The sequence below is a fragment of the Cebus imitator genome, unplaced genomic scaffold (assembly GCF_001604975.1).
Source record: "Cebus imitator isolate Cc_AM_T3 unplaced genomic scaffold, Cebus_imitator-1.0 Scaffold314, whole genome shotgun sequence".
In the NCBI taxonomy this organism is placed as follows: domain Eukaryota; kingdom Metazoa; phylum Chordata; class Mammalia; order Primates; family Cebidae; genus Cebus; species Cebus imitator.
Window position 1 is genome coordinate 1462238 of NW_016107629.1, and position 12803 is coordinate 1475040.

Sequence of the window (12803 nt, forward strand, 5' to 3'; positions counted from 1 at the left end):
GCATTTGATAGGAGTCCTCTAAGAAGCACGTGAAGATTTTGCATCTATGTTCATCATGGATATTGGCCTGAAGCTTTCTTTTTTTGTTGAGTCTCTGCAGAGTTTTGATATCAGGATGATGTTGGGAAGAATTCCCATAAATGATAAATGAAGGATTTCTCATAAAATGATTTGGGAAGGATTCCCTCTTTTTGGATTGTTTGGAATAGTTTCAAAAGGAGTGGTACCAGCTCCTCTTTGTATGCCTGGTAGAATTCAGCTGTGAACCCATCTGGACCTGGGCTTTTTTTGGTTAGTAGGCTATTAATTGCTGCCTCAACTTCCACCCTTGTAATTGGTCTATTCAGGGTTTCCACTTCTTCCTTGTTTAGGCTTGAGAGGGTACAAGTGTCTAGGAATTATCCATTTCTTCTTGTTTTACTAGTTTATGTGCATAGAGTTGTTTGTAGTAATCTCTGATTGTAGTTTGTATTTCTGTGGAGTCAGTGATGACATTCCCTTTATCGTTTTTCATTTCATCTATTTGATTCTTTGCTCTTTTCTTTTTTTTTATTAATCTGGCTAGCAGTCTGTCTATTTTGTTGATCTTTTCAAAAAAACCAGCTCCTGGATTTATTGATTTTTTGAAGGGTTTTTTTGTGTATCTATCTCCTTTAGTTCTGCTCTGATCTTAGTTATTTCTTGTCTTCTGCTAGCTTTTGAGTTTTTTTTTTTTTTATCTTGCTCCTCTAGCTCTTTCAATTTTGATGCTAGGGTGTCAATTTTAGCTCTTTCTTTGCTTCTCATGTGGGCATTTATTGCTTTAAATTTTCCTCTGGACACTGCTTTAAATATGTCCCAGAGGTTCAGGTACATTGTGTATTCGCTCTCGTTGGTTTTGAAGGACATCTTTATGTCTGCCTTCATTTCGTTGTTTATCCAGTCAACATTCAAAAGCCAGTTGTCCAGTTTCCATGAAGTTGTGTAGTTCTGAGTTAGTTTCTTAACCCTGAATTCTAATTTGCGGCACTGTGGTCTGAGAGACTGTTTATTATGATTTCCATTCTTTTGCAGTTGCTGAGGAGTGATTTACTTCCAAATATGGCATGAATTTTAGAGTAGGTGTGATGTGGTGCTGAGAAGAATGTATTAAACTTCATATGGAACCAAAAGAGAGCCCGCATAGCCAAGACAAATCTAAACAAAAAGAACAAAGCTGGAGGCATCATGCTACCTGACTTCAAACTATACTTACAAGGCTACAGTAATTGAAACAGCTTGGTACTGGTACCAAAACAGAGATATAGACCAATGGAACAGAACAGAGGCCTCGGAGGCAATGCCACACATCTACAAACCTCTGATATTTTACATACCTGACAAAAACAAGCAATGGGGAAAGGATTCCCTGTTTAATGAATGGGATAACTGGCTAGTCATGTGCAGAAAACAGAAACTGGACCCCTTTCTGACACCTTAAACTAAATTTAACTCCAGATGGCTTAAAGACTTAAGCATAAAATCTAACACCATAAAAACCCTAGAAGAAAACCTAGACAAAACCATTCAGGACATAGACATAGGCAAGGACTTCATGACTAAAACACCAAAAGCATTGGTAACAAAGGCCAAAATAGACAAATGGGATCTAATTAAACTCCAGAGCTTCTGTAGAGCAAAAGAAACAAATATTAGAGTCAACAGACAGCCAACATAATGGGAAAAAATTTTTGCAATCTACCCTTCTGATACAGCGCTAATATTCAGAATCAACAAAGAACTAAAACAGATTTATAAGAAAAAAACAAACAAACCCATTTAAAAGAGGGCAAAGGACAGGAACAGACAGTTTTCAAAAGAAGACATTTAAGAGGCCTATAAACATATGAAAAAATGCTGATCATCTCTGGTCATTAGAGAAATGCAAATCAAAACCACATTGAGATACCATCTCACTTCAGTTAGAATGGTGATCATTAAAAAATCTGGAGACAACAGATGCTGGAGAGGATGTGGAGAAATGGGAACACTTTTACACTGTTGGTGGGAGTGTAAATTAGTTCAACCATTGTGGAAGACAGCGTGGCATTTCCTCAAGGACCTAGAAATAGAAATTCCATTTGACCCAGCAATCCCATTACTGAGTATATATCTAAAGATTAAAAATTGTTCTATTATAAAGACACATGTACATGTATGTTCACTGCGGCACTGTTTACAATAGAAGAGACCTGGAACCAACCCAAATGCCCATCAATTATAGACCGGACAAGGAAAATATGGCACATATACACCATGGAATGCTATGCACCCATAAAAAATGAGTTCCTGTCCTTTGTAGGGACATGGATGAATCTGGAAACCATCATTCTCAGCAAACTGACACAAGAAGAGAAAATCAAACACCACATGTTCTCACTCATAGGAAGATATTGAACAATGAGAACACAGGGACCCAGGAGGGGAGCATCACAAACTGGGGTCTGTTGGGGGGGACTAGGGGAGGGACTGTGGGGGGTAGGAAAGTTGGGGAAGGATAACATGGGGAGAAATGACAGATATAGGTAACGGGGATGCAGGCACTAAACCGTATTGCCATGTATGTACCTATGCAACAATTCTGCATGATCTGCACATGTACCCTATAATCTAAAGTACAATAAAAAATATGTTTAAAAAAAAGCAGGTGAAATGCTACTATAGGTCAGAGAATGTTTTGAACTAAGTAAACATCTTCACAGACTTTATAGGCCCTTGTGTATGAGGAATGCCTAGGATTTGTTTGACCAGTTTAATATACACTTCCCCTAACTTACAGTGTGCTTTTATGCAAAGATCTATTTTATTCTCTCAGTAGATCTGTGAGGAAAGAAATATTTCACCACGTTTTAAGGAAGAGAAGGCAGAGGCTTAGAAAGACTGGTATCTTGGCCAAAGTCACTCATAAGTAATAGGTAGAAGCAGCATGTACATCCAGGACCTAGGCTTCAAAACCATAATTTTTGCTACTTTGCCAGGGACGGGTGGGAAAACACACAGGAAATGTTGAGTTAGGTTTACAGCCCTGTAAATGCATGATTTATTGAATTGTTTCTTAAGTCAAATAGTGATGAGATAATTGTCCTAATGTGAAAGTAATTGTATTAGTTGAGTTTATATTTTAAACCCTTCCTTTCCCATGCTAAATTGTTGTTTTGTTATTTAAGCAACAACACCAATAGCAGCACTAAACAAAATTTTTATAATTGACTAAAAATCTCCACTTACCTGTCTAATGCTTTTTTTTCCACTTTGGTTTCTTTTCATTATTTGATTGTATATTATATTTATGTGGTTTAAAATATAGCCTCCTAGTTTTTCTTCTAGATGTTCTGGCAGTGTTTTACTGAAAACAGAGTAACGAGGAAATTTTGTGAATAATCATTTCCATCCTGGTCTGTCATCCCTGGGTAATCTTCACTAGCGTAAGTCGCCCTCATTCCTCTCTACCAATACTACACAGCAGTCAATGGAAACACAAATTTGGCTCTGTGATCACCTTCCCCTTTTCTTGACAACCAATGAGAAAACAGCTTTAAACCCTAGCTTTACCATTAACTATCTGGCCTAGGGCAGGGGATCTCACCTTTAAAAAAGTTCACTTTCTGATTATTAAAATAAGGAAATTGAACTAAAAGCTTTTCAAGGACTCTTACATCTAAGAATATATATTATTAGCATTGCAATAGCACATAAGCTTCATGAATGCAAAGATTTTGTTAATTTTGTTTGTTGCTGTATCTTCAATGCCTACAACAGTATTTTCTAAAAGAAGTTCAATAAGTGAATAAACAAAGAGCATTTCAGTTCAGGTTTACGGGGGAAAAAATTCATGTTTTAACATGAGAAAGCAGATGGTTTACCACTCAGGAAAGGCTTCATGAAGGAGCAACGCAGTTGAAGGGCCCACCTCTTTGAAAGTTTAGAAATGACATAATCAGCTCATTTAAAGGTGACCAGAATGAGAGAAACTGACACAAATTAAATTTTAACTAACTGATAAATCACATTTATAAATTCATGGTTTACAATAAAGGACTTGCACTATGTGTGTGGCTGGTATTTGTGTTTTATCCAGTTCTCCTAGTCTGTTCAGGCTGCTATAACAAAATACCATAGACTGGCTGGCTTATAAACAATCTGTTTATTTTTCACAGTCGTGTAAGCAGAGAAGTCAAAGATCAAGATCCTGGCAGATTTGGTATCTGGTGGGGGCCTGCTTCCTGGTGCAGTCACAACAGTCTTTCCACTGTATCCTCTCCTAGTAGAAAGACAAAAGCACTCCCATGAGCCCCTTTTATAAAGGCACTAATGGCACTGGTGAGGGCTCTGCCTCTGAGGAGGGCTGAGACTGTGCCACTGGACTAGCAACTTCACAAGTGCTTCTCGGTTCCCCATATCCCGTAACCACCTCCTGCCTTTGGTGGAACAGGAAGGCTAAATTGGACTAGAGTTGGGCATTTCCTTTCTCCTTAGGAAGACTAGAACCAGCTGGAGTAGGGTATCTCCTTTCTACCAGGTCAGTTAGGTTCTGATAAAGACCAGCAAGTCAGGCTCTGATTAAATAGTTGCTCCTGGTGGCCAGCCTTGCTAAATACACAGTGCTCTGGCTTACAAAAGGGTTCCTTTCCCTGCCCTCTGCCTGAAGCAGGAGGGGATGTTTCTTCTCTATTCACTATGAACAGTGAGAACCAGGTCAAGCTCTTGGAGATAAAACTTGCAAAAGTGTGGGGGACTCCCAATAACTGGGTCCTCCTGGAGGTTTTATATCTGACTTCTCCATACTAAGCCTCCAGCAATCTATCAACCACAGCTCAGGTTTTCCTATCCTGGTACTGGTTCCCACAGAGGTTTCCGCTCCTGGATTTCTGTTCTGCTAAAATGAGAGTCTCTGTATTAGTCTGTTGATTTCTCCAATTTTGGAGATAGCAGTTTGCCCTGTGACCTTGCTTCTTTTACCAGTTTAAGAAGAGTTGTTGCTTTTTCAGTTTGTTCAGCTTTTTCCTTGTTAGAATGGAGTGGCAACTTCTAAACTATTAATATGCTGAACCAGAAACCACATAATGTATTTTTTAGAAACACCTAAAAGTATATTGCTCTTTTTTCTGACCTAAATCCAAATGACTTTGAAAAGGGATTATAATTAAGAACAAAATTAAATTACTTATCTCCTAGCAATGAGAAATGAATTAATTGCCTAACATTAACAGTCTTCTGTTATGCTCTGTGGTTATTTTATTTTAGCCACCCTAGTTAGCTTTGTTTTATTTTCTACCATTTTTGGGACTTCTTTTTACAGTATTCATATTAATGTCATCAGCCCTATTAACAGAAAGTAAAAGTTTTAAATTATTTTAATTTAGATTATTTCATGGTGTGTATTCTACTGTTTTGTTGCCATTTACTTTAAAAATTTTAAGTCATCAATAAAACATTTTGAAAGCAATGTTTATGAAATAATCTTAGTTAGTGAACATGTCAAAATAATGTCGTTTTCTTAAGATACATGGCAACAATCAAAAGAAAGAGCTGCAGTTTCTTTAAACCCTCAACCATAGAAGTGTAATATCTGATAAGCAAAATGGCATTACAGGTATTGATTGATTTACCACCTATGCAACTTACGACCATTCGACTTTGCTCTGCGTCTGGCAGCGCAAACGTTGCCCAGCTGGGCGTACGACAGTGCGGACCAGCTTCCGGCAGCACTACCATCTCCGTATGCACCAATTCAACTGTACATATAGCCTACTCAACTTACGACCAAATCGTGTTACGACCGGTCCGCGGTCCCGACCGTGGTCGTAAGTCGAGCACTAGCTTGACTTTGGTACTTTGGTTCAGAGCTCTAAAATGGAGTCAAGAAGCCAACCTAAGAAGAATTCCCTGAACAACCTAAAGTAAGCTGGGTCAAACCACCACAACCTAGCAAATAGCTGAATTTTGCCATCCCAGCCACTTTTAAGCAGCAACAACCAATGAACTATAGACTCTTACTAAACCAGCTGCCTCCACTAATGATAATTATTTTAAAACAATTTGTGTAATCACCCTCAGTGTCCTTTCAAAAATCACCACTCCCTTTCCTCTTTTGGAACACAATTTAGCTTCTAGTTGAATCTGTGTCTCCTGAATTCCAGCTCCTAAGACCCCAATAAATGCCTTGTGTTACTGCTTTAAAGTCTGGTCCTTCTTTTCTTGATTGACAGGAACAACTGGAAGCTCCAGTCCAGTACTTTATTTTTGTACACATAGCTATTTATAAATGCAGAATTCAGATGGCTATGCTAGCGTCTCTTCTTGGCAGTGGGGCGGGGCTTTGGGAGTTGATAAAATGAGTTTATTTCAATCCCAAAGTTTGGAATATGTGAGCCTGGAAAAGAGAAAAAAATAGAGTCCAATGTATCTTTTGATTAAATACACTATTTTTTCAGTCTGCTGAAAGTGACTCAGAGTTAAAAAGAAAATTCAATAAATGTCAATTTAACTTCTACCTTATGTCAGGATCCTTTCTTGGAAACATGATATTTAGTTTGCTAATATTAACATGCAGAGTGGCAGGCAATGTAAAGTCAGAAGGAAGTAAGAATTAAAACATGATAGTATTGACGCATAAAGAGACAAATGTGTTATTATGATAGGATAGAATCCAGAAATGAGCCTATGTATGGATAAATAAGCAATAAAAGGATAGTAAAACAACTCAACGGGGAGGGTATAGTCAGTAAAATGAGAGAAAAAAATTAGGTTGAATCTTTCTTTACACCATATGCAAAGAAACAAATTCCATATGGATTAAAGATGTAAAGGTGAAAATCAAAACTGCAAACACACTATTAAAAAAAAAGAAAACTATGTTTATAACTTTGGGATAAAAGAGACTTTTAAACAACATATAAAACACAGAAGCCACAAATACAATACTCGAGAGTCACAATTTTGACTACACCAAAATTAAAAACTTTAAAAATCAGAAGCAAACTACAGATTGGGAGAATGTATTGTCCACCTACATAACAGAAAAAAATGATCAGCATTCAGAATAGATAAACTTCAGCTAGGAAGAGTATATTTTCAATCTTTGTGATGGGGAGAAGATTACTTCCTAGAATAGATACAGACTTCATACAAATCAATGAGAAATAATAGGAAATTATAAAAACACTTTAAACTTTGATACTACAATGTGTTGATGGGATTGTCGGAAGTTTGATATTGTTGTATATTACTGGTAGGGGTGTAAACTGGCACGTTCTTTCTAGGGAATGATTTGTCGGTGCTCTTAGAAGTTAAAATATGGCTACTCTATCACTCAGCAATTCTACAGTTCAATATATTCATGAAATAAATATTTGTGTGTAGAAGAAAGCATACATGGCATTCACTGTGACATTGTCTGTTACAGTAAAAAGTTGAAAACACCAAAGTATCCATGAATAAAATAATGATTATGGAAGGTCATACAATGGGCTGCTATGCAGTTCTTGGAAAGAATAAGACATCAATATTCACACACGTGAAAAGATCTCCAAGGTGTACTATAAGGTAAAAACGCAAGTTGTAGAACAATATTCACATTATAGTCCCATTTAATTTAAAGACTAGTTACACAAAGTAAAACTATATATTCCTACAAACACATATGTAATAAACGCTTATTTAATTATGTTATACAAAACGTTAAACTAATAATGGTGGGTGTTTCTCAGGAGGTAGCTGGGAATAGGAATAAGGCCTGTACTTTGTCCTAGTACATTTTCTGTTGCTTATAACAGAATACCCAAAACTGGTAATTTATAAAGAAAATAATTTCTAGTTATGGAAGCTGAGAAGTTCAAGATTGAGGGGCTGCATCTAGGGGTGACCTTCTTGCTAATGGGGACTCTGCAGAGTCCCAAGGTGGCACAGAACATAACAGTGAGGGGGCTGAGCATGCTAGCTCAGGTTTCTCTTTATCGTCTTATAAAGCCACCTGTCTCACTCCCACGATAACCCAATAATTCATTAATTCATTGACCATTAATCCATGAATAAATTAATCCATTCAAGAAGGAAAAACCCTCATGACCCAACACCTCTTAAAGACCCAGCCTCTGAATACTGCCACATTGGGGATTAAATTTCAACATAGGTTTTCAAGGGAACAAATATTCAAACCATACCATTCTTTATCTGAATTACTTGAACATTTATAATAAAAATTGTTTAGTATTTCTAAAATTGGAGTATAATCTTAAAGAGATCACAATGATTGTAAACACAGGAATTTGAAAAAGGTACCTTAATACAAGGCTGTTCAGGGCCATCTTGAAAATTATCCTAAATGACATAAACGTTTCTATTTAAATACAGCTTTTATTATATTAAAAACTAGAATTTTTAATATTAATACCATTTAATGGATATTTCAACAGCTAACTCCTTTTACTTTTCATTTCAATTTGATTTTTACAATGCTTCCCATGCTGTGAAACTTTCTATAGAAGTCTATGCTGGTTCATCACCTCCACCATTAAACTGAAGATCTGCATGCTATATATATGAAGATATATGACTCCACTTTTCAAAGGGTCGTTTTACAGTTTTGCTTTGATGTCAAATGAGATTTTTTCCTGAAATAGTATAGTTAGCACCAAATTAAATCTCCAGAGCATAATCCCTAAATAACCCTATTAGCTCCATTCTTACCCTAGACCATGAGCACTTTTTTAACTCTTCCCACACTTATTCAAGATGCCCTGGATATCATGCATCCAGGGTAAATATTAGGTGATGGATAGATGGATCAATGGATGACTTATATTTGGAAACCACTATAGAGATAAGTATGCCTGCCCTCAGTCTTTCATTTTAAATCTTTCCTTAAATCTTTCATAAGCACCATAAGGGCATCCACTCCCAATGAAGTAGTTGTACAGCTTTATTAGAAGACATTTAGGGATCAGGGTGCAGAGAAGCTTAATAAGTACATAAGGCCTAAATAGGATACTGTGCCACTCTGTGACTTCGTACATTCATTATTACAAAATTGCATGTACCTACCCTGAAAAACAGATGCCTATATTGTGACTCCCCCAACCAATAAAAGCAATTAGCTTTTGCATGATGTTTTCCACATGTGCAAAGTAATCTTATATGTTACCCGGAAAACCCCTATTTAAAATTGCAAACCACTTTTTCACATATTCCCTAATTCCAGTCGCCTTTCTTTTCCCCCAAATAATAAACACTTTCCAGCATATTATATAATTTATTTATATAATCTCTTCATTGTCTGTCTGTTCTCTATTTTCCCATTTCCAATAAACCCACATCCACATGCATTCTAAGCTATGTGAGAGAAAGGAATTATGTTTCTTTTCTTCACTGCTGAATATCCCATGCTTAAAACACAGACTGGTACATAATAGGTGATTAGTAAAATTTTGTTGAATAATGGAATTAATGCAATTTTACAACATTTTTAATTTTTTTAAATGGGTAAAATTTGAGGATGAAAGAGTTTGACTTTCTTTTTTAACTGCCCCTTTTTTTTTCCTTTCTTTCTTTTTATTGTATTTTAAGTTCTGGGGTACATGTGCAGATCTTGCAGGACTGTTGCATGGGTACATACATGTCACAGTGGTTTGCTGTCTCCATCACCCCCTCATCTGCATCCGGCATTTCTTTTTTTCTTTTTTTTTGAGACAGCTTCAGTCTTTTGCCCAGCCTGAAGAACAGTAGGCTCACTGCAGGCTTAACCTCCTGGTCTCAGGTTTCAAGCAATCCTCTCCCCTCAACCTCCATCTGCCACATTTGGCTAATTTTGGTATTTTTTGGTAGATATGGGTGTCGTCTCACTTTGTTGCCCAGGATGGTCTCGAACTCCTGGGCTCAAGTGATCCTCCTACCTCACCCTCCCAAAGTCCTGGGATTACAAGTGTGAGCACCGCACCCAGCCACTTTGGCTTTTTGAATACAGGTATTAGAAGGATAACTCCAGTTCTCTCTGTTTTGCTTTTGCAGTTAAATTACATGATGTCAACATCAGCAGCAGCAGCATGATTTGGGTTTTACACAAATACAGAAAGATCTTTTAAATTCCAAGACAAATAGCTGTTTCTCACAGGTCGACCTGTTGCACTTCATTCCACCTTTGTCTGCATCACTTTGGGTTGAGCACAGACTGAAACTGAGGTTGGAGATGGGAAATTATGCTGTAGACAGTCAATATGGACACCAGTTTTCTCTAAAAATCACAGTAAATTAGCTGGGAGTGGTGGCATGCGCCTGTAGTCTCATCCCAGCTACTCGGGAGGCTGAGGCAGAAGAATTGCTTGAACCCAGGAAGCAGAGGTTGAGGGAGCCGAAGTCGCACCACTGCACTCAAGCCTGGGTAACAAGAGCGAAACTCCGTCTCAAAAAAAAAAAAAAAAAGAAAGAAAGAAACTCACAGTGAATTCATTTGCAAAGAGAATCTATATACTATGGCGTATAGTCAATATTACTGTAAAACATATACTGCCCCAACTTGTCTTATGAAATACTTTGCAGCATCTGTGTATAATCAGATATGTTTATTGGCATTATGGGTGGTCAGATTTGTTCATATTCTCTGAGTACATGAAAACTTTGTAGGAGAGAAATTTGAATTTTATCTCAGCTTGAGCAGATTCAGAGTCTGTGTGAAGAAACTGGAGTAGGAAGGATGCTGGTCTTATTTTCCCACCTCCTCTTGCCCTCATTCTGTCCCTGCTCCCCCACCCCACCAGTCTGCCACCACCCCCCACCTCCTCTCACACACCCACACAATTTGGCTTTCATTACATCTTCTTCAACATTGGAGTAGGGTAGGGTAGAGGAGGGAACAGAGAAAAGGGCACTCGTTTTTCCAAATGCCTCTTACTGCTGAAGACCTCTCTAGCTATCTTTTTCTTTTCTTCTCTTGGCTGTCATTTTTTTTCTCACTTTTGCCAAGGCTGGAGTGCAGTGGTGTGATCACAGCTCACTGCAGACTCAAACTCCCGGGCTCAAGTAATCCTCCCACCTGAGCCTCCTACCTCCCATATAGCTAGGATTATAGGACCACACCACCACGCCTAGCTAATCTTTAAATGCTTTTGTAGAAATGGAGTCTCACTGTGTTGCCCAGGGCGGTCTCAAACCTTTGCCCTCAAGTGGTACTCCTATCTCAGCCTCCTAAAGTGCTGGAATTATAGGCATGAGCCACCACATCCAGCCTGGCTGTCATTTTACTCTACGTGGCAGGTGACCTAGTGGTTTCTCAGAAAGCGTCAAAGAAATCTTCACAGTGTAGTTTGCTAATGTGGGAGAGACTTTTCAGCTTAAATCCCCCAGCTCTCTCTCCTCTCAACTCTTGCTTTTTGGATTCCTACCTCAGCAAGCAGCTCTCTGCCATAAGGCCCTCTTGAGACAGACGAAGTCTTGCTTCTGTTCACAGGGTCCATCTACCTGGTCCACACACCCATGACACACCACACATTGGGAATGCAGATTTCTCTCATATGTCTCCTATGTATTCACCCTGTCATCTCTTCCCTGCTCCTTCCTCCTCTTCCAGTAGGCAATAGGGAGAGAACCACAAGCACACCACCTCAGCAGACATCCATCCAAGATAGGAGATAGCTGCCTCCCTTCTTTACGGAAATGACAGTGTAGTCATGACTCAGAGACTGAGCGCTTGAGCCACTCTGCTCAATTCAAGCTACAGTGCCTACGTTTACTGCTCCTGTGACACTAGGCTTGTTTTTAAATTTCTCTGTACCTCAGATACCTCATCTATAAAACGGAGATAATAGTATCTCCTACCATAGGGTTACTATGAAAATCAAATAAGTTAATTCTCATAAAAAATGCAATCAATATATCTTGTCTATTATCAACCCAAATTTCTGTTAGTGGTTGTTAGAAACCCTTTTGGGGGTCAAGGAGGATGACTCCCACCCCTTCCCTACCCCTGCCAAGGGGGCATAGAAAAGGCTCAGCACTCTCCTGTTAGTCAGGGACCACTCTAACACTCCTGCTCAGTTCCTAACTCCATCCGCTCTCACCTGCAAGACTGCAAATAGCACCCTAACCAGACACCTCCTGTCCCACAATCCATTCTTTCTGCTAAAATGAAGACAATTTCCTGAAAGCAGAAGTCAGTCTTTTTTTCTCTAGAGGACCATATAACAAGTATTTTAGGCTTTGCAGGACAGGAGGCAAAATCAAAGATATAATGCAGGCACTTTCAAAACAAAAAAGAAAAAACTTTGAAAAATGTTTATTGACAGAATTTAATATATGATAATTAAGTACAATTTTCCATAATACAAGTAAATTAATAAAAAGTAAGTGATTATTTTAGAAGAAATAACATTTTGCTTAATTGGGACTCAAGTCAATGTTTCCAATCCTCAAAACAATTGCAAATGTTCATTTGTTAATGCTGATCCAAAATAGAACTTAACGTATCATCTTTGAAAATGTTCCTTGCACAAAAGTTGATACTGCCAGATTGAAGCTTAAATATTATTTAAAGTTTTCAAGAGTTGTTACTATACATTTTATAGTAATGGGGCCATTGAAAACTTGGGTAATATGTCAGAAACAAGGTATGAAAACTAAAGTAATCACTATGCACACCTGCTGAAGTGAACAGAAAATGAACAGTGCTATTTTCAAGGTATTTTCAGTAAAGCATCTTAGAAAACAGACTCAAAAGAGCTTATAGAAACTATCAAAACATCAAAAGTGGAATCAGTTACTTTTAGAAATCTTTTGATGCTGCAAATTTGAATCAA